At 40.4% G+C, this 21,655-nt stretch overlaps 1 long non-coding RNA gene across 1 annotated transcript; it reads left to right on the forward strand.

Annotated features, from left to right (window-relative positions):
• The first annotated feature begins 677 nt into the window (after window positions 1-677).
• Window positions 678-21,228, forward strand: LOC120882152. Its single transcript, XR_005725427.1, has 3 exons — window positions 678-690; window positions 16,519-16,522; window positions 21,135-21,228. It is a non-coding gene; the product is annotated as an uncharacterized LOC120882152 (long non-coding RNA).
• The last annotated feature ends 427 nt before the right edge of the window (window positions 21,229-21,655 follow it).

Below are 21,655 nucleotides of genomic sequence, written 5' to 3' on the forward strand. Positions count from 1 at the left end.
TAATCCATCTGACTCAAGACAGGAAACCGATGAAGGAGTGGATGTACTGTGGGAGACCTCTCACAGACATGGAATATGATTCTCAATAAATGTGCTTGTCCCAAGGTCCTGTGCACACACAGACGCATACAAACGTGTGTACTCACAAGCACCCCTTCCAGCCCAAAGCAGCACAGTGACTGTAACATAAGGTACAGAAAGGGGAGGCAAGGGGTGCAGCAATGATGTGGAAGTGGAGGCAGAAATCAGGCCATGAAAGGCTGAAAGGCTGACTTTTATTTCTATAGTTATTACCTACCCATTCTTTCAAGGCTTATTTTGACATTTGCATTTCATTTAGATCCATTTGTACAACTACTTACTTAGAATAAACAATGCTAAGTCACCTTCACCTAAAAGAATATGCAGCCTCATTTGAAGAAAAATAACCACAAAAGTGCATCATTGATACTGTGATAATGTTATCTTGTGAATCAGCTCTGGATTTAAGCAGATGAACACCATCATGGGAGGTCAGTTGAATAAGTTGCCTTTCATTTAGAGAAACTTAGAACAAGACAGCACAGATCCTCTCTCCAGGGCTGGAAATTTACCTGTGATAAATCAAGTGGAGAAATAGATGGAGGTACAGTGGTACAGTACAAGAGGAGGTTTATCTTGGATATGAAAAACTGTCCCCTAAATTGAACTGTACTTTTAAATAAAACTTTAGATACTATTTTTCCTGCTCTGTGATTTATATTGAGTTAAAAAGCACCACTCAAATGGCCATGTAGAGCTACATCATTTGTGAATGTTCTAGTATTTTGGTGTTGGTCAGTGGGGAGAATCCCAGTGATCCAGCAGCTAGAGATATGCATAAAAAGTATAGTTTCATCTGAAAGCTCTTGTTTATAAGCTTGTGATAAACATGTCTGCTGCTGCTGCTGCTGCTGCTAAGTCGCTTCAGTCGTATCTGACTCTGTGTGACCCCATAGACGGCAGCCCATTAGGCTCCTCTGTCTCTGGGATTCTCCAGGCAAGAACACTGGAGTGGGTTGCCATTTCCTTCTCCAATGCATGAAAGTGAAAAGTGAAAGTGAAGTTGCTCAGTCATGCCCGACTGTTAGCAACCCCATGGACTGCAGCCTACCAGGCTCCTCCATCCACGGGATTTTCCAGGCAAGAGTACTGGAGTGGGGTGCCATTGCCTTCTCCGGATAAACATGTCACAGAATGCCAAAAGAGGCGATCAATCCCAGAGAAGACAGAGGACCAGAATTCTGAAATAGGAAGAAAGTTCCTTAAGAACATCCCTTACCCTGCCTCACAGGATAATGCTGAAGCTATTTAATGGGATGTGGACTGTAGTTCATGGCCTACTGAAGCTCTAGAAACATGTTTCTTGGGTGGAAAGATAGATTAAGTCATGATTTTCCATGCATGGATGTTCAGGTGGACAGATGGATGGATGGATGGGCTGAGACAAGTTTACATAGTTTCCATGGGGGCTCACTTTGCTGTTACAAAAGACTGCAATTTTCACAATAGAAGGGAGCCTGAGATCTTTCAGAGCATGCCTTTTGACAGTGACAACCATTCTAAGGAAAATAGAATCAGCAACTATTCAGAGCCCTCTCTTAAGCCAGTACTGACAATGTTGTAGAGGCATCTATGACATAATAGGCGTGCTGTACAGCTAAGTGGTCATACCTATGGGCTTTGGATTCAGAAAGAACAGCATATCACTATTTCTAATTAGAACATTTGCATTTCATTTAGATCTATTTACAGCTACTTATTTAAAACAAACTAGGCTATGTCACCTTCACCTGAAAGTTTTTTCCTGATTTTTTTATTGTGGTAAAATATATATAATAAAATTTATCATTTTAAGCATGTTAATTGAACAATTCAGTGGCATTAAGTACACTCACATTATTGTGCAAAAATCACCACTATCCATCTGCAGAGATTTTGTCATCCCAAACTCTGAATGCTTTCTTTGTAATTATTAATTTGTGGTTTGGTGAGAAATTTTAAATAGGAACCTGGACATTTTGAGTATTGTGGTATGAGACTCCAGATTTTTTAAATCTTGGACTTTAGTAGATTGCTGCCTCATTACTAACTGCTTGGTGTGGATGTTTAGGTTCTTACCTTGGCTTTGCGGAAGTGGGCAAAGACCACACATTCCTTTAAGTTTGGTGTATGTGTGTGTGTATCTGTGGTGTTTGGCTGAAATGCAACTGAAAATTGTCAAAAAGTTTTCTGTCACTAAGATGACTTTTTTCCCCTCTTCTTTGTCTTCCCAAGAACCCAGAACAGGACATATAAACCAAAAAGAAAACCCAAGGGACCCACCACAACCACGTTCATCATTGGTTTCTGAGAGTTCTAATCAGTTTGCTACTTTCTTCTCTTAAACTTTCAGAATCCTCTTAGGCATATTTTATATAATTTGCAGCATTTTTAGTCATACTTAGTGAGAAGAATAGGAAAAAATACATTGACTTCAAGAAGTGGAAGGTTTTGTCCTGAAAAAAATTTAAAAACTTTTAAAAGTTTTTTTAATTTTCCAAAATGGATGAGAGGGGGAGATACTAACAAGGAGGAGGTGAATCAAACTTTGTGAAAGCAATTCTATTTTCCTGGATAGTCAAGTCAACATACCAACCAGCAATATGAAATCCTTTCTTGCCTGCTTAGAGTCAGGAAGAGCCCTAAATGCCAGGTGGCTAAAGCTCAGCTTTTCCAGTTCAGTGGACCCACTACCAAGTCATCTGGTGGAAACTTGCATCCCTTAAATAATAAAACCTAAGCAGAGCCCACTATCATGAGGATTAGAATGAAATGTTTTGAGGGTGGTTCTACCAATTTCCTGCCTCTACCTTTTTCTTCTACTTGATTTTCCTTTCTATGGGAGAGGTAGGCCTGTTTACTGTTCCCTGGGTTAATTGATTACGATTTCATTTTGTCACCACTATTAGCTAATAATTTTTATCACTTTAATATTCTCCAATGTAAAATGTTAATTAATTGGAATCCAACTGCAAATAATATGTCTCTTCATATATAGTGTAAGGACCTTACAACAGTATATTCCCAATTCATCCCTGTCATGCTTTTTCCTATGAACTTTTCTCAAGTGCACACACAGGCTCAGGGACAAAATCCCTCCTTTCAAAGTGTGTTTTCCCAACTGGGCCCTGAGTTGAGTATTTACTAGGCTATATCATCATCCTATTAGGTGCGTGGTACTGTTACTCCTATCAGAACTATAAACACAATTATTTTCCATTCTTCCTTGAAATTTTCCAACCATGTCTTATATGTTGTTATGCATCCATTGGATCATAGAAAAAGTGAGAGATTTCCAGAAAAACATCTACTTTTGCTTCATTGACTACACTAAAGCCTTTGACTGTGTGGATCACAACAAACTGTGAAACATTGTTAAAGAGATGCGAACACCAGAACACTTTACCTGCCTCCTGAAACCTGTGTACAGGTCAAACAGCAACAGTTAGAACTGGACATGGGACAATGGACTGGTTCAAAATTGGGAAAGGAGTACGTCAAGGCTATATATTGCCATCCTGCCTATTTAACTTATATGCAGAGTACATCATGTGAAATGCCAGGCTGGATGATGCACAAGCTAAAATCAAGATTGCTGGCAGAAATACCAATAAGCTGAGATATGCAGATGGCACCACCCTTATGGCAGAAAGCAAAGAGGAACTAAAGAGCCTCTTGATGAAGGTGAAAGAAGAAAGTGAAAAACTGGCTTAAAACTCAACATTCAAAAAACTAAGATCATGGCATCTGGTCCCACCACTTCATGGCAAATAAATGGAGAAGCAATGGAAACAGTGACAGAGTTTCTTTTCTTGGGCTCCAAAATCACTGTGGATGGTGACTGCAGCCATGAAATTAAAAGATGCCTTCCCCTTGGAAGAAAAGCTATGACAAACCTAGACAGTGTATTAAAAAGCAGAGACATTACTTTGCTGACAAAAGTCTGTCTAGTCAAAGCTTTGGTTTTTCCAGTAGTCATGTACAGATGTGAGAGTTGGACAATAAAGAAGGCTGAGCACTGAAGAATTGATACTTTTGAACTGTGGTGTTGGAGAAGACTCTTGAGAGTCCCTTGGACTGCAAGGAGATCCAACCAGTCCATCCTAAAGGAAATCAACCCTGAATATTCATTGGAAGGACTGGAGTCGCAGCTCCAATACTTTGGCTACCTGATGTGAAGAACCGACTCTTTGGAAAAGACGCTGATGCTGGGAAAGACTGAAGGCAGGAGGAGAAGAAGATGACAGAGGAAGAGATGATTGGATGGCATCACCGACTCCATGGACATGAGTTTGAGCAAACTCCAGGAAATGGTGAAGGACAGGGAAACCTGGTGTGCTGCAGTCCATGGGGTCGAAAAGAGCTGGATACGACTAAGCGACTGGAACAATAACAACATGTAACAAAACTATTATTTAAATAGACAAAATATTTGTGAAGCATTATTTACATGAGTGATTTCATTTAACCCTCCTGCATACCTTTGAAGTAGATGCAAGACAGAACAACAAGGGAGAGTTTGAGACAGAGTGAGCCATTGGAACAGCAGCCATACCAGCCAGGCAGGGTGGATCCTCTTTCCTGTGTTGGTACCAGTTAGAAGCAGAAATTCCCTCTCACAAGTGTGAATCCTTGAGTGATAGTGCCAGTGAACTCAGTTTAAATGCTCAAGATGCCATTCTTGTTTGTATGGAGGAGAGGTCCTAAACTGATAGGATCTGATGTCTGCTGTTCTTATTGCAGTATCCTAACCAGTAACCTGTTATGTCCAAGACCACCAAGATTACACCCTCCTATAACTGATCCACCCAGAATCCTCCAATCCTAGTCCAGCTCCAGCCATCCAGGAAGAATGAAGCAAAGAGAGGTTTTTGCTGTGATTATTGATGTTGCTGTGGCTTCAGATACTGGACTAGAGAAGTATTTCAGTATCTCAGTATCAAAGTCCCTGGAATAGTTCACTGTGCTAGTTGGGTTCATTATCTCATCCTCAGGCTCATCTGGTTTTGGCTCCTCAGCCAGGATCTAGAGGACTGTGAGAAGGAAACCGGAATAAAATATTTTTCCCCAATGGTTCTAGCTGTCCTCGGCCACCCTTTCCTCTCGATGTTACTTCTATGACAAGGAGTCAGTCTCACTCACATCTTCCCTGCCTTTTGTGTTCAAAAAAATATTCTACAGGGCTTTTTCAGGGAGAAGAAACTAGTTTTTCATCTTGCTGAACTTGTCAGCTCCATATTGGGGATAATGCTCTCTTCCCTTTGAAGAGGAGTGGGGTTTCCTAAAAATTAATAAAACCAAACTTTCTATAAGTTGTATGATATTGGTGCTCTACATAAATATTCAGATTCTAGATTCTGCTCTAAAGTTTTAATTCATGAAAATAATTGAATTGCTTGAAATGTGTCCTAAAAATAAGGATGTTTCCACTGAAGATGAGAAATTAAAAGAAATCATTGAAAGGTGGAAGAAAGATATAATATGACTGAATAACGGAACCAAATCTAAAACCAGGCACAGGACAGGAATTCTTTCAGAGGCAGGCAGGTGATACACTCTCCCCACAGTGGGAATCAAAGATTCCTCTCCACGATGGGGAACACTGGCATGCTGTTGCTTCTGCTCTTAGCTGAGATATTTGAGATGCCAGTCCTTGTGCACAGGTGCTCCTTTGTGAGATGATATGAAGAGAATTCTCACACCTGCTCCATAAGAACTAGAGCATCATTAAGTTATGTACAAATTATGTTAGGGTTTAGATGAGTATCTTTACTTTCATGGCACAAAATGGTTTATTTTGACTAACTGGTTTTCTGTAGAGTTCTCTGATTGGCATTCAAACCAGATCATCACATTCTGATGGAATGACTAGTTCTGTGCAGAGTCAATATCCTTTCTGGTTTTCTCCCCAGAACTATGGGCTAGTAAATAACAGTGAATATTACTTAAGCAATAGAAATAACTCTAAAACATGTAAGTCATTGTGGACTGTAGCCTGCCTTTGTGATCTTCTCAGAGAGACAGGGAGTCAAATAAACCTTGTGAGATTTGATCCTTCACATCAAGAAGAGAGGAGTTTAAAATAGGTTTTATTACTTGATAAGCCATTTTTTTTTTCTCCTGTAGCAGTGGGATTTCTTTTTGAAAGCAATGGTTTAGGTTTCATTCACGCCCTTCTCTTAGAGAAAGTAGACTTCCTGATCTTCCTCTCCCTCCTTCTCCTCATTACTAGGTCTAGGATCTTGATCTCACAGTGGCCCCTCTCTCTGTCCTGAGCTCTCTGCTTTTAGCTTAGCTGTTACTGGACCACCTCCTATAACCTCCCCACTTCCTGTTCTGGATGTCTGTGATGCAGATGAGTCCAGGTCCAAACCCAAGGGTCCTGCTAGGTTAAATCAGCCTTTTGACTTCATTCATGGAAGCCTGCCTGAAGCCTTGGCCCCACAGGAGGTCTTGGCGTGACCAGTCATAGCTCAGCCACCAACTGTTCTCATTACAGCAATACCCGCCTTTGCCAGCAGGGGCATCTCATCCCCAAAACTGGGAAAGTGCCAGAGAACACAGAAGAGGAACGGAGACTAAACATTCACACCTGAGAAGGTCACAGGCCTCTGGGTATTTGAGCCCCAGGCCTGGGTGTTCCTTGGAACCTCCTTCTCTGTGTGTGGACAGCTGGGGGCAGCCTAAGGTCAGCTCTGCCTCTTGCCCCCCGGGGATCCTTGTCTAAGCTCAGGGTCTTCTGCAGATGGACTTCCTCTCCCTCCTGCTCTTCTTCCTTCTACCTAAAGTTTGTTTCCATGATTAAAAGGAAGTTTTCATACTTTTAATTTTCTTTTTCTCATTGAAAGTTTGCATTATTCCCACAAAATGAGAACTGACTCTGGGGTCTGGACCCTAGAGCAGATTGGGCTACAGCCTGAAGGCCCAGCCATGGATGCTGAAGGCACTGAGGGAAGCCCAGCAAAGCCTGGGGTTTAGGAAAAAGCCCCCAAGTCCCTGTTCAGATACTTATCAGCTGCCAGCTCTGCCTCCACCCCTCTAGTCCCCTCCGCTGGCCTAGAAGGCCTGCCTGGGTCTAGAACCTCTGGCTGGTGGAAGTAGATGCACCAGGGCTGCTAGTCTGGGGAGACACAGAACTGGAGGGGGAAGCAGCAGAAAAGCTCTATGTGGCCTGAGGGTATGCACTGCTGTAGGGCAAGGACCACAACCCACAACCTGCCTTCTGACCTGCTGTGGGTCCTCAGGCCAAGCCCCTGCCTTCTCTGGGCCTGTCTCCTCACCTGAACAGCGGGCACAATTATTAATACACTCCTAGCATGCAGGCAGTGTTCATGAAAGGAGGGGAGTCTGAAGAGATGAGAGAGCAGATTTGCCGAAAAGGAGGAGGAGAGGGTCAAAGCTAGTGAGGAAGGACCAACACAGCCACTTCAGGCCTGGCCTGGGACTGCCTTCCTGGAAGCTCAGTCAGGCAGATGGGGAAGCTCTGATATCAGAACCCCAGGCCAGGACCTGGTAAGGCTCTCCCTGGAGTGCTCTGGGGCAGCCAGTCACCTGTGTCACAGGCTCCTTCCTCTTTGTCCTCATCTCTGCCCTCAGGAGTGCCAAGACTCAGGGAGCTCCCTGCCCCAAAAGTTACTGGGACCCATCTGCAGTCATTAGGGACATTAGTCATAATTACCACAGCCTGTGAGGAACACTCTTGTAACTTACCAATGGCTCACAGGTTTTGAAGTGATTTTGATGGTGTGCCATCACTTATGAGAGCCAGAGTGTATTCAGTCATTCTCTATTGGATGGTTAGGTAATATTTGATTTACTGTTTTTTCATCTTATACTGGGCTTCCTGCATAGCTCAGTTGGTAAAGAATCTGCCTGCAATGCAGGAGACCCTGGTTTGATTCCTGGGTCGGGAAGATCCGCTGGAGAAGGGGATAGGCTACCCACTCCAGTATTCTTGGGCTTCCCTTGTGGCTCAGCTGGTAAAGAGTCTGCCTGCAATGTGAGAGACCTGAGTTCAATTCCTGGGTTGGGAAGATCCCCTGGAAAAGGGAAAGGCTACCCACTCCATATTCTGGCCTGGAGAATTCCACGGACTGTATAGTCCATGGGGTCACAAAGAGTGGGACCTGACTGAGCGGCTTTCACTTTCACTTTCATGTTATACTGACTGGGGTGAGCATTCTTGCACATACATGTAAACCTGGGAGAGATGCAGGAATATTCATGTAGTAAAACTATTCTTAATAGTAAAAAATCTAGAAACAAGCCAATTATACATCAACAGGCAAATGAATAAATAGTTCATATTCATACCTTTGAAAATACGTAGCTATGAGAAATAAGGAACTAACACAGAGATGTTATGTTAAATAAAAGAAATCAGATATAAGAGTACATGTGACATAAGTCTTTATATGGGTTAAAAACAAACAAAACTAATGCTTAGGCATACACACACTTCCCTGGAGAGGGTAATGACAACCCACTTCAGTGTTCTTGCCTGGAGGATCCCATGGACAGAGGAGCCTACACACACTTGTGTTAAAGTTTTATAGAAAGGAAGTCTTCTCACCTGATTAGAAAATTTAGCAAATAATTTTAGTCATCATACACTGAAACTGACATTTTAGGGTGTACAGCTCTATGGATTTTAACACATGCATTGATTTGTATAACTACCACCAGTTCGCACAGAACTGTTCTATTAATCCAAATCACTCCCTTTTGCAGCCACTTTATACTCACACCCTCTTTCTGTTCCTATGCCCCTGAAACCATTCATCTGATCTCCATCACTACACTTTGTCTTTTCAAGCATGTCATGTAAATGGGGTAATACAGCCTGTAATATTTTGTGACTGACTTCTTCAACTCACCATAATGCCTTTGAGTTTCATCCAAGTTGTTAAATTCATTTTTAATTGCTAACTAATATTCCATTATATGGATATAGCACAGTTTGTTTATCCATTCATTCACTGAAGGACATTTGTGTCCTTTCCAGTTTTGATGATGACAAATAGAGCTGCCATAAACATTTGTGCATGGTGTCTGTGTGATCATACACTTTCATATCTCTAGGGCATGTCCAATTTTTCTAACACTGTTTATTGAAAAGATTATCCTTTCCCTTGTTGAATTGCCCTCATGAATATGGTAAATTGATATTTTACAAACTTGTGTCTATCCCTCTGTGTGTTTAGCTCTTGGCTATATTCCACACTGTCAAGATTCAGTTCAGTTCAGTTCAGTTGCTCAGTCGTGTCCAACTCTTTGCGACCCCATGGACTGCAGCATACCAGGCTTCCCTGTCCATCACCAACTCCTGGAGTTTACTCAAACTCATGTCCATTGAGCCAGTGATGCCATCCAACCGTCTCATCCTCTGCCATCTGCTTCTCCTCCTGCCTTCAATTTTTCCCAGCATCAGGGTCTTTTCAAATGAGTCAGTTCTTTGCATCAGGTGGCAAAAGTATTACTCTAGAATTATTACAGCAATTCTTAAAATCCATGTCTTTCCTCCAATTTTGTCCTTTATCAAAATTATTTTGGCTATTCTAGTTCCTTTGCCTTTCAACTTAAATTTATCATTAATTAATCTGGACCTACAAAAACTTTTGCTGGGGTTTTTATTGAAATTGCATTAAGTCTATAGATCTATTTGAGGACAATTAAAATATTAACTATATTTCATCTATTGGCCCATGAACACAGTGATAGGTCATAGTTTTCTTTCCCTGTACCATTCTTATCTCATTTTGGTATTAAGATAATGCTGGCCTAATAAAATGACTTGGGAAGTGTTCCCTGTCTTCTATTTTCTTGAAGAAATTATGCAAAAGGACTCTTTTGTGCATGCTTAGTCACTCAGTCATGTCCAATTTTTTGCCACTCCATGGATTGTAGCCCACCAGGCTCCACTGTCCATGAGATTTTTCGGGCAAGAATCCTGGAGTGTGTTTCCCTTTCCTGCTCCAGAGGATCTTCCCTTCCCAGGGATCAAACCCGGGTCTCCTGTGTCTCCTCCATTGGCAGGCAGATGATTTACTGTTGCACCACCTGGGAAGGTCAAAATTACCCTTGTTTCATCTCAAACATTTTATAAGTATACAGTATAGGACTAAATTAGCAAGGCTGGTGTGTCCACACTCACAAACTCCAAAGAAAGTTTGGCCCTCCCCTTTTCCTAGGTAATAACCTCTAAGCCCTAAGAATATACTACCTGATAAGTGTCTTTGTTTACATCGGGGTGTTGGGCCACACCAGATAGTCTATGCTAACAATATGCTTTATGGTGGAGGCCTTGGGTCACATGGTATAAGCATAACCTATGGAAGGGATGGAGACTCAGGTCAGTCATGCATGCTATGAGACGTGCCTATGTGACCTACTCCCAATAAATATCCTGGACACCAAGGTCCAGGTGAATTTTCCTGGTTGGCAATACTTTACACATGTTGTCACACTTCCTTGCTGGGGGAACTAAGCATTGTTAGCACAAATCCACTGGAAGCATACAACTGGAATTTTGTGCCCAGTCTCTCCTGAACTCTGCTGTATGTGCCACTTTTAACTATTATTTTGCTATAATAAACCATAACTATTGGGATTATAGTTTGTCTGAGTTTTGTGACTCCATTTGAAGAATTACTAAACCTGAGGTTATCTCCTGGCTATAGTCCTCAGTAGGTCCCCAAATAAAACTGAACTCACAGCTTTCACCTTGTGCTTTTTTTCCCAGTTGACAGTTTTGACAACCAAAGAGAGGGGCCAGAGCAGACCCCTCTTTTGCCTGAACTCTGTAAGGATCTAGAAACTTGGGACCAACAGAAGTCTCTTGTGCCTGTCCATCTCCCTGGAGAGTCCAGGCAAATTTTGGTGCATCTCTCCTGGTTCTTGGATCTCCCAATTCTTAGTTGATGATCTTGAGTTTTATTTGGTGGTCTATGACAGATCCCCTGGAGGAAAAAAATGGCCACCAACTCCAGTATTCCTGCCTGGAAATTTCCATGGACAGAGGAGCCTGGTGGGCTACAGTCCATGGGGTGGCAAAGAGTTGAACATGACTGAGTAACTGAATACACATGCACTGACAGGCACCTGTGAGATAGGAGGGGTTGGTTTTTCCAGGAATTAGGTCACCACTCACTTTTTGACGTTTTATGGTTGGTCTTGGAACTGTCATGGTGCTTATGGGTATCTCATTTAGCTTGCTGATGTGTTACAATTAACATATACTAAGGCTCAAGGTCTAGAGGAAGCTGACTCATCCACCATCTTGGACGTAGCTTATTCTAACCAGTTTATGTCATGTTCTTGGGCTATGTCATCCTTTTAGCATTTGTGCCATTGCCCTCTTCCTATCTCATTCCCCTCTCAGAGATTTTACTCCCATAATCTTATTGGAAGCAGAGGGAGGATGGTCTGTCTTCTATAGCTGCTTCAGGGATAAATGGGGTCATCAACTCTGCCTGTCAGGGAGTTAAAATCTCTGGATTCCTGATCTAAGGGCTCCAAGGGCATGACAGTGCCTTGTTTTAGTTGGTATGGGCTACAATCCTGGAATCTTCCCATAGCCATTATCCTGATGTGCAACTGTTGTAACTGCTTCTGTAGCCTTCTACTGCATCTACTTGAAGATGAAGCTCTTTTGTAACAGTATCAGAGTACAACAGTTGTTGCTGTTGCTGTTTAGTCACTAAGTCATGTCCAACTCTTTGCAACCACATGGACTACAGCACACCAAGCTTCTCTGTCCTTCACTGTCTCCTGGAGTTTGCTCAAATTCATGTCCATTGAGTTGGTGATGCTATCTGAACATTGCACCCTCTGCCACCCACTTCTACTTTTTGCCTTCAGTCTTTCCCAGCATCAGGTTATTTTCCAAAGAGTCAGCTCTTCATATCAGGTAGCCAAAGTATTGGAGCTGCAACTTCAGCATCAGTCCTTCCAATGAATATTCAAGGTTGAATTCCTTTAGGATTGACTGGTTTGATGTCCGTGGAGTCCAGGGCACACAAAAGAGTCTCCTCCAGAACCACAATTTGAAAGCATCAATTGTTCAGCACTCAGCCTTCTTTACAACCCAACCCTCACATTCATACACAACTACTGGAAAAACCATAGCTTTGAATATACAGACCTTTGTCAGCAAAGTGATGTCTCAGCTTTTTAATACATACAGTATCTAAGTTTGTCATAACTTTTCTTCCAAGGAGCAAGTGTCTTTTAATTTCAAGGCTGCAATTACCATCTGCAGTGATTTTGGAGCCCAAAGAAAGAAAATCTGTCACTGTTTCCACTTTATCCCCTTCTATTTGTGGTGAGGTGATGGGACCAATGCCATGATCTTACTTTTTGAATGTTGAGTTTTAAGGCAGCTTTCAGCCTCATCAAGAGGCTTTTTAGTTCCTCTTTGCTTTCTGCCATTAGAGTGGTATCATTTGCATATCTGAAGCTGTTGAGATTTCTCCCAGCAATCTTGATTCTAGCTGTGCTTCATCCAGCCCAGCATTTCACATGATGTACTCTGCCCATAAGTTAAATAAGCAGGTTGACAATATACAGCCATGTCACACTGCTTTTCCAGTTTTGAACCAGTCTGTGATTCTATGTCCAGTTCTAACAGTTGCTTCTTGCCCTGCATACAGGTTGCTCAGGACACAGGCAAGGTGGTCTGGTAATCCCATCTCTTTAAGAATTTTCCACAATTTGTTGTGAACCACACAGTCAGACTTTAGTATAGTCAATGAAGCAGATGTTTTTCTGGAGTTCCCTTGCTTTCTCTATGACACAACGAATGTTGGCAATTTGATCATTGGTTCTTCTGCCTTTACTAAACCCAGCCTATACATCTGGAGGTGTTATTTCTTCACTCTTTTCTGAAAACAACACCCAGTTGTGGATGTAACTGGTGATGGAAGTAAAGTCTGATGCTGTAAAGAACAATATTGCACAGGAACCTGGAATGTTAGGTTCATGGGTCAAACAGGAGATGGCAAGAGTGAATATCAACATTTTAGGAAGCAGTGAACTAAAATGGACTGGAATGGGTGAATTTAGCTCAGATGACCATTATATCTACTACTATGGGCAAGAATCCCTTAGAAGAAATGGAGTAACCAGCATAATCAACAAAAGAGTACAAAGTGCAATATTTGGGTGCAATCTCAAAAATGACAGAATGATCTGTTTGTTTCCAAGGCAAACCATTCAATATCACAGTAATCCAAGTCTATGCCCCAAAAGTAATGCTAAAGAAGCTGAATTTGAATGGTTATATGAAGATCTTGGTGAAGGAAATGGCAACCCACTCCAGTACTCTTGCCTGGAAAATCTCATGGATGGAGGAGCCTGGTAGGCTACAGTCCATGGGGTTGCAAAGAGTCAGACATGACTGAGAGATTTCACTTTCACTTTAATGAAGACCTACAAGACCTTCTAAAACTAGCATCCAGAAAAGATGTCCTTTACGTTATAGGGGACTGGAACGAAAAAGTAGGAAGACAGTACCAAGACATATGTACTCCAAGACATACCTGGAGTAACAGGCAATCTGGCCTTGGAGTACAAAATGAAGCAGGGCAAAGCCTAACAGTTTTCCCAAGAGATCATATTGGTCTTAGCAAACACCTTCTTCCAACAACACAAGGGAAGACTCTACACATGGACATCACCAGATGGTCAATACCAAAATCAGATTGATTATTATATTCTTTGCAGCCAAAGATGGAGAAGCTCTATACAGCCAGTAAAAACAAGACAGGGAGTTGACTGTGACTCAGATCATGAACTCCTTATTGCCAAATTCAGACTTAAATTGAAGAAAGTAGGGAAAGCCACTAGACCATTCAGGTATGACCTAAATCAAATCCCTTACAATTATACAGTGGAAGTGACAAATAGAATCAAGGGATTAGATCTGATAGCGTGCCTGAAGAACCATGGACAGAGGTTCATGACATTGTACAGGAGGCAATGATCAAGACCATACCCAAGAAAAAGAAATGCAAAATGGCAAAATGGTTGCCTGAGAAGGTCTTACAAATAGCTGAGAAAAGAAGAGAAGCTAAAGGCAAAGGAGAAAAGGAAAGATATACCCATTTGAATGCAGAGTTCCAAAGAACAGCAAGGAGAGATAAGAAAGCCTTCCTTGGTGATCAATGCAAATAAATAGAGGAAAACAATAGAATGGGTAAGACTAGAGATCTCTTAAAGAAAATTCAATATACCAAGGGAACATTTCATGCGAAGATGGGCACAATAAAGGACAGAAATGGTCTGGACCTAACAGAAGCAGAAGATACTAAGAAGAGGTGGCAACAATACACAGAAGAACTGTACAAAAAAGATCTTCATGACCCAGATAATCACACGGTGTGATCATTCATCTAGAGCCAGACATCCGGGAATGTGAACTCAAGTGGACCTTAGGAAATATCACTATAAGCAAAGCTAGTGGAGGAGATGGAATTCCAGTTGAACTATTTCAACTCCTAAAAGATGATGCTGTGAAAGTGCTGCACTCAATATGCCAGCAAATTTGGAAAACTCAGCAGTGGCCACAGGACTAAAAAAGGTCAGTTTTCATTTGAATCCCAAAGGAAGGCAATGCCAAAGAATATTCCAACTACTGCACTATTGAACTCATCTTAAATGCTAGCAAAGTAAAGCTCAAAATTCTCCAAGCTAGGCTTCAACAGTACATGAACCGTGAACTTCCAGATGTTCAAACTGGATTTAGAAAAGGCAGAGGGACCAGAGGTCAAATTGCCAACATCTGTTGGATCATAGAAAAATCAAGAGAGTTCCAGAAAAACATCTACATCTGCTTTATTGACTATGCCAAAGCCTTTGATTGTGTGGATCACAACAAACTGTGGAGTATTATTAAAGAGATGGGAGAATCAGACCACCTTTCCTGCCTCCTGAGAAACCTGTGTACAGATCAAGAAGCAACAGTTAAAACTGGACATGGAAAAACAGACGGGTTCCAAATTGGGAAAGGAGTGTGTCAAGGTTATATATTCTCACCCTGCTTATTTAGCTTATATGCAGAGTATATCATGTGAAATGCTGGGCTGAATGAAGAACAAGCTGGAATCAAGTTTGCCAGGAAAATATCAATAACCTCAAATGCAGATGACACCACTCTTATGGCAGAAGGTGAAGAAGAACTAAAGAGCCTCTTGATGAAAGTGAAAGAGGAGAGTGAAAAGCTGGCTTAAAGCTCAACATTCAAAAACCTAAGATCATGACACCTGGTCCCATCACTTCATGTCAAGAAGATGGGGAAACAATGGAAACCAAGACAGACTTTATTTTGCAGGGCTCCAAATGGAGAAGGCAATGGCACCCCACTCCAGTACTCTTGCCTGGAAAATCCCATGGACGAGGGAGCCTGCTAGGCTGCAGTCCATAGGGTCGCGAACAGTCGGACACGACTGAGCGACTTCACTTTCACTTTTCACTTTCATGCATTGGGGAAGGAAATGGCAACCCACTCCAGTGTTCTTGCCTGGAGAATCCCAGGGATGGGGGAGCCTGGTGGGCTGCCGTCTATGGGGTCACACAGAGTCGGACACGACTGAAGTGACTTAGCAGCAGCAAAATCACTGCAGATGGTGACTGCAGCCATGAAATTAAAAGATGCTTGCTCCTTGGAAGAAAAGCTATGAACGACTTAGTACAGCATATTAAAAAGCAGAAACATTACTTTGCCAACTATGGTCCGTCTAGTCAAAGCTATGGTTTTTCCAGTATTCATGTATGGATGTGAGAGTTGGACGATAAAGAAAGCTGAGTGCCAAAGAATTGATGCTTTTGAACTTTGGTGTTGGAGAAGACACTTGAGAGTCCCTTGGACTGCAAGGAGATCCAACCATTCATCCTAAAGGACATCAACCCTGAATGTTCACTGGAAGGACTGATGCTGAATATGAAACTCCAATACTTTGGCCACATGATGTGAAAAGCTGACTCATTTGAAAAGACCCTGATGCTTGAAAAGATTGAAGGCAGGAGGAGAAGGGGATGAGAGAGGATGAGATGGATGGATGGCATCATCGATTCGATGTATGTGAGTTTGAGCAAGCTCCACAAGTTGGTGAAGGATTGGGAAGCCTTGTGTGCAACAGTCCATGGGATCACAAAAAGTTGAACATGACTGAGTGATCTGAACTGATACATGTGGAATATCTCACTTCACATACTGCTGAAGCCTAGCTTGAAGGATTTTGAGCATAACCTTGCTAGCATGTGAAATGAGCACAGTTGTATGGTAGTTTGAGCATTCTTTGTCATTGCCCTTCCTTTGGATTGGAAAGAAAACTGATGTTCTCCAATCTTGTGGCCTCTGCTGAGTTTTCCTAATTTGCTCACATATTGAGTATATCACTTTAACAGTATCATCTTTTAGAATTTGAAATAGCTCAGCTGAAACTCCATCACCTTCACTAGCTTTGTTACTACTAATGCTTCCTAAGTCCCACTTGACTTCACACACCAGGATATCTTACTCTAGGTGAGTGACCACGCCACTGTGGTTATGGAACTCACTAAGACCTTTTTTATATAGTTTGTCTGTGTATTCTTGTCACCTGTTCTTCATCTCTTCCATTTTTGTTAGGCCCTTACCATTTATGTCTTTACCATGCCCATCTTTGCAAGAACTGTTCCCTTGATATCACCAATTTTTTAAAGAGATTCTAGTCTTTCCAATTCTATGTTTTCCTCTATTTCTCTGCACTGTTCATTTAAGCAGGCTTTCTTCTCTCTCCTTGCTATTGTCTGGAACTCTACATTCAGTTAGGTATATCTTTCCCTTTCTCTCTTGCTGTTCACTTCTTTCCTCAGCTGTTTGTAAAGTCTCCTCACACAACCACTTTGCCTTCTTGCATTTCTTTTTCTTGGGGTGATTCTGATCACTGCCTCCTGTACAATGATGTGAATTTCCATTCATAGTTCTTCAGGTACTCTGTCTGCCAGATCTAGCCCCTTCAATCTGTTCATCACCTCCACTGTATAATCATAAGGGATTTTATTTAGGTCATACCTGAGTAGCCTAGTAGTTTTCCCAACTTTCTTCCATTTAAGCCTGAATTTTGCAATAAGGAGCTCATGATCTGAGAGACAGTCAGCTTCAAGTCTTGTTTTTGTTGACTGCATAGAGCTTCTCCCCTTCATGAATCACAGCCTTGTTGTAGCAAAGGGGCGTGCAGAATTCAATGACGCTAGGAACCATACTGTGCAAGGTCACCCAAGACAGATGGGTCATAATGAAGAGTTCTGACAAAACGTGATCCACTGAAGGAAGGAATGGGAAATCCCTCCAATAATTTTGCCACAAGAACCCCATGAACAGTATGAAAAGGCAAAAAGATATGATACTAGAAGAGGAGACCCCCAGGCTGGAAGATATCCAATATCCTGCTGACGAAGAGTGGAGGGCAATTACTAATAGCTCCAGAAAGAAAGAAGTGGCTTGGTCAAAGCAGAAATGTTGCTCAGTGGTGGATGTGTCTGGTAGTGAATATAAAGTCCAGTGCTGTAAAGAACAATATTGCATAGTAATCTGGAATGTTAGGTCCATGAATCAAGCTAAATTGGACATGGTCAAGCAGGAGATGGCAAGAGTGAACATTGGCATCTTAGAAATAAGTGAACTGAAATGGATGAGAATGGGGGGAATTTATTAATAATTCAGATGACCATTACATCTACTACTGTGGATAAGAATCCCATAGAAGAAATGAAGTAGCCCTCATAGTCAACAAAAGAGTCTGAAATGCAGTACTTGGGTGCAATCTCAAAAACAACAGAATGATCTTGATTCATTACCAAGGCAAAACCATTCAACATCATAGTAATCCAAGTCTATGCCCCAGTCACTCACTCTGAAGAAGCTGAAGATGACCAGTTCTATGAAGACCTTCTAGAACTAACACCCAAGAAAGATGTCCTTTTCATCACAGGTGATTGGAATGCAAAAGTAGGAAGTCAAGAGATATCTAGAGTAACAAGTTTGGCCTTGGAGTACAAAATGATGCAGGGCAAAGGCTAACAGAGTTTTGTCATGAGAACACACTGGTCATAGCAAACACCCTCTTCCAACAACGCAGGACACGACTCTATACATGGACATCACCAGATGGTCAGTACTGAAATCAGACTGATTATATTCTGTGAAGCCAGAGGGTACAAAAATAACTGACTATAAATGACAAAAGACTTAAAAGGCATAGTTAAACATCTGATTACAGTGTAATGAATAAAGAAGTGACATAAAATTTAAGATAACTAGAACTATAGCATTATGGAATGATGTTGCAAGAAAGAGAGTGTGGCACAAGAAAATGGTCATGTCCCAAGTCTCAGGCATGTTTGTACCCTGCCCCATCCTATCTTATCTGGTCCCCTCAGTTGGAAGATACTGAAGAAATCAGGTTGAAAGACAGTGGAATTTGCTCAGTTGAAAGACACTGAGATGTCTGGGCTGAATGGTTGGGAAAGAGGCTGACCTGGCTATTTTCCTCAATTTGGCTGCCTCAACAGAATTTGTCAGGATGAAAGAGAAGATATTACATGTGGACTTCGTGGTTTTCTCAGGCAACTGAGAAATTTACAGGAGTGATGGAGGCAGAATCTTCATATCATTCAGTGGTCCCACAGGGAAACCCACTCATTAAAGACTTGCTCATCCATGGATCATGTATAAAAATTGGCCCATTCAATGATCCAAGGACCCATGGTGGTTTTAGATGGCCTGAAGGAGAAATCAAAACTTTAACCGTTAAAGAGCTGGAATTACTCTAGGGTGACACCTAGCGGAGTTAAGCTCACAAGCAGCAGATTGGCCCACCACACAATTTCATAAATAAAATTTATACCCAACAAATTCAATTTTAAAATGGAAAATAGCCTCTTTAAAATGGAAAATAGAGAAATGAACAATGTCAGAAAGCCAGCCTCCAATGAACACCCCAGCCAGGTTTAAGTACTTACAAAACATATTATTACAAGTACTTACTTAACTTGGGAATTAAAGGAAATCTAGGTCTGAAAATGGCTAAAATGGGACTCTTTTATTGCATATGTTGCTAAGTTTGAGAAAGCTGGCTTGATAAACATCTTCTTGAATTCTGACCCTAAGGGAATGAGTCGTTCTAGAAGAACTTTTTCTCTCCATGTGCCTTGAGATATAAATGTTCTGCCAAGGCTCTCAGGAACACTTATCTAGACCATCTCTAATTCCTGAGACTGAGGCGGGAGAGGGAGAGAGAGAGAGAAGAAGCCCTTTTAAATTTAACTTACTCCAACTGTTATTTATAAAATAGTGAATTTTATATTGTAATGCTTGATTCATGACTGTTTTAAAATGAAGCTATGAGATCTCTGGTTGTGTCTGTCACCTATTTCTCTGTGTGTACATCATAAATATATGTCTTTATCTTTGAGGGGTATTATCAAAGTTAAACTGTAGATGAGTGCTGCTTTATTAGCTTAAAGGAAATTAGTGCTTATATAAACTTTCAGAAATATAAAAGAAATTAATCTAAATGAATTTCAGGTTTACATGAACTGGAAATATTCTGTATTTTTTTGTTTATTTTTCCCTAGCCTAAAGCTATATCACAATGCCTATGTCACTCACCTCACTTCATTTCATCAGGTTGGCATTTTGTCATCTCACACCATAATGAAAGGTGATTACAGTACAATATTTTGAGAGAGAGACTATGTTCATATAACTTTTTAATTACAGTATAATATTCAGTATTAAATTAACATTTGGTATTAGAGTTAGTTTAAGTTTATTGGTTTAGTTAATACAGACATGTCTTTAGAGTAATCAACATTGTGCTGATATATTTTTATTGTATTGTCAAACAAGATGTTTTTATACTTGTTGCAAATCTGTCAGCAGGATAAATAACTTGGCATGATGAAATTCTTTATAAGTAAATTAAATGTAAAGTTGATAAAAGCTTTTAGGTAAACTCTTTAGGAATAATTGTTTTAAGAATGTCTGCTTGAGGATTCCCTGGCAGTCCAGTGGTTAGGACTCAGCGCTCTCACAGCCAGGGCTCAGGTTCAATCCCAGGTAGAGGCACTAATAACCTGCAAGCTGTGTGGTATCACTGAAAAAAAGTCTACTTAAAAATAGTCTCTGCAGATATTTGATAATTTCAAACTGTAGAGTCTTGCTAAATTAAGTTAAATGCTGGAAGTTTATTGAATATCTAGGTTATTCCAAAATAAAAGGATACTGAAAGATTAATTACTGAACATTGGCTTCATTTTAGAGAAAACTAAAGATAGTTAGGATTATTATTAAATATGTTTGGTACCATGATATGAGATTTTCTATAAGAAAGCACATGTTCTTAGAAAATGTTGGTATTTATAAGTTTGCCAGTCTTTAGAATGCTAATGTAAAAGATTATTCATAATTGACCACTTCTTAGTTTTCACTGAAAATTAAGATTTCTATGAGGAGGATTTTAATTTAAAGGTATTACTAAAGCTACTAGAAATAATAAGGAAAACATTTCAATAAACAAGGAAAGTATGATGTGTGTGCTTTTTTCAGTAAAAGAAGATCTGAGGAATTAAAAAAAACATTTTTTACAGGAAAAGGAAGTAATTTTGTCTTAAACATGGTTATTTCTGAATAAGAAGATAAATAAGGAGCAAATTAATGTGGATATTGAAAGCTGTAGAAGGCTGTAGGGAAAGAAAAAAATCTTTACAAAGATATTCTGCATGTGGCCAGAACTAAAATTAGAATAAATTTAATTGAGTTTTAACATTAAAAATAAAATGGTGGAAACTTGAATTTAGTTTCTTCCTCTCTTAAGAGGACAAAATTTCCTTAAAATGTTAATCAACTTTTGATAACAGATTGTAAAGCTTTTTTATCTTTAACTGTTAATCTGCTTTAACTTTCTGGATTAGCCTTAGGAACTTTATTGTCACTTTGGTTAAGAGACTAAGAATAGTTTTATAGTGACCTATGATCCTCTTTGACCCAATGTTTTCAATATTTTTGACACATTTCCCAAATCATATTCTAGTGAAGTTCCTTTGATCTCTAGCTAATGTTGGGATGCTTCAAAGGGCCCCTGAAATATCCCAAAGAGAGATATTAATCTAATTAGGTTCATTTGGCTTGATAAATTATATGGGAAGCATTGTCAAATGGGTAGTAAATCTTCTTAGAATAGTATTGTATGGGTAAATGTTATTAACATAGATATTCTAGAAATTATATAGATTTCCTAAAAATCTGGTATGTCCTGGTAAAATGTAATGTTATAACTCTAGTTATTATCTTAAAATATTATATATAACAGTAGTAATGAAGTTTCTTTGTCAATTGTATTGCAAACAGGTCTTTAACCATGCCTTAAGTCTTTTGTCATTCATAGACTGTTACTGTTTTACTGTCTGTTTGCAAAAATGCTTCCTCTTCAAGAAAAGTCATAACAAGGACTTTCTGACAAGTACATGTTTCTAATAACTTTCAGATCATATCGCTTAACTGGGCAAATAAATCTAATGGAAAAACCTGATGGCTTCATATAACTGTTAACAA

Source organism: Oryx dammah, unplaced genomic scaffold, assembly GCF_014754425.2.
Source record: "Oryx dammah isolate SB20612 unplaced genomic scaffold, SCBI_Odam_1.1 HiC_scaffold_23, whole genome shotgun sequence".
Lineage (NCBI taxonomy): Eukaryota > Metazoa > Chordata > Mammalia > Artiodactyla > Bovidae > Oryx > Oryx dammah.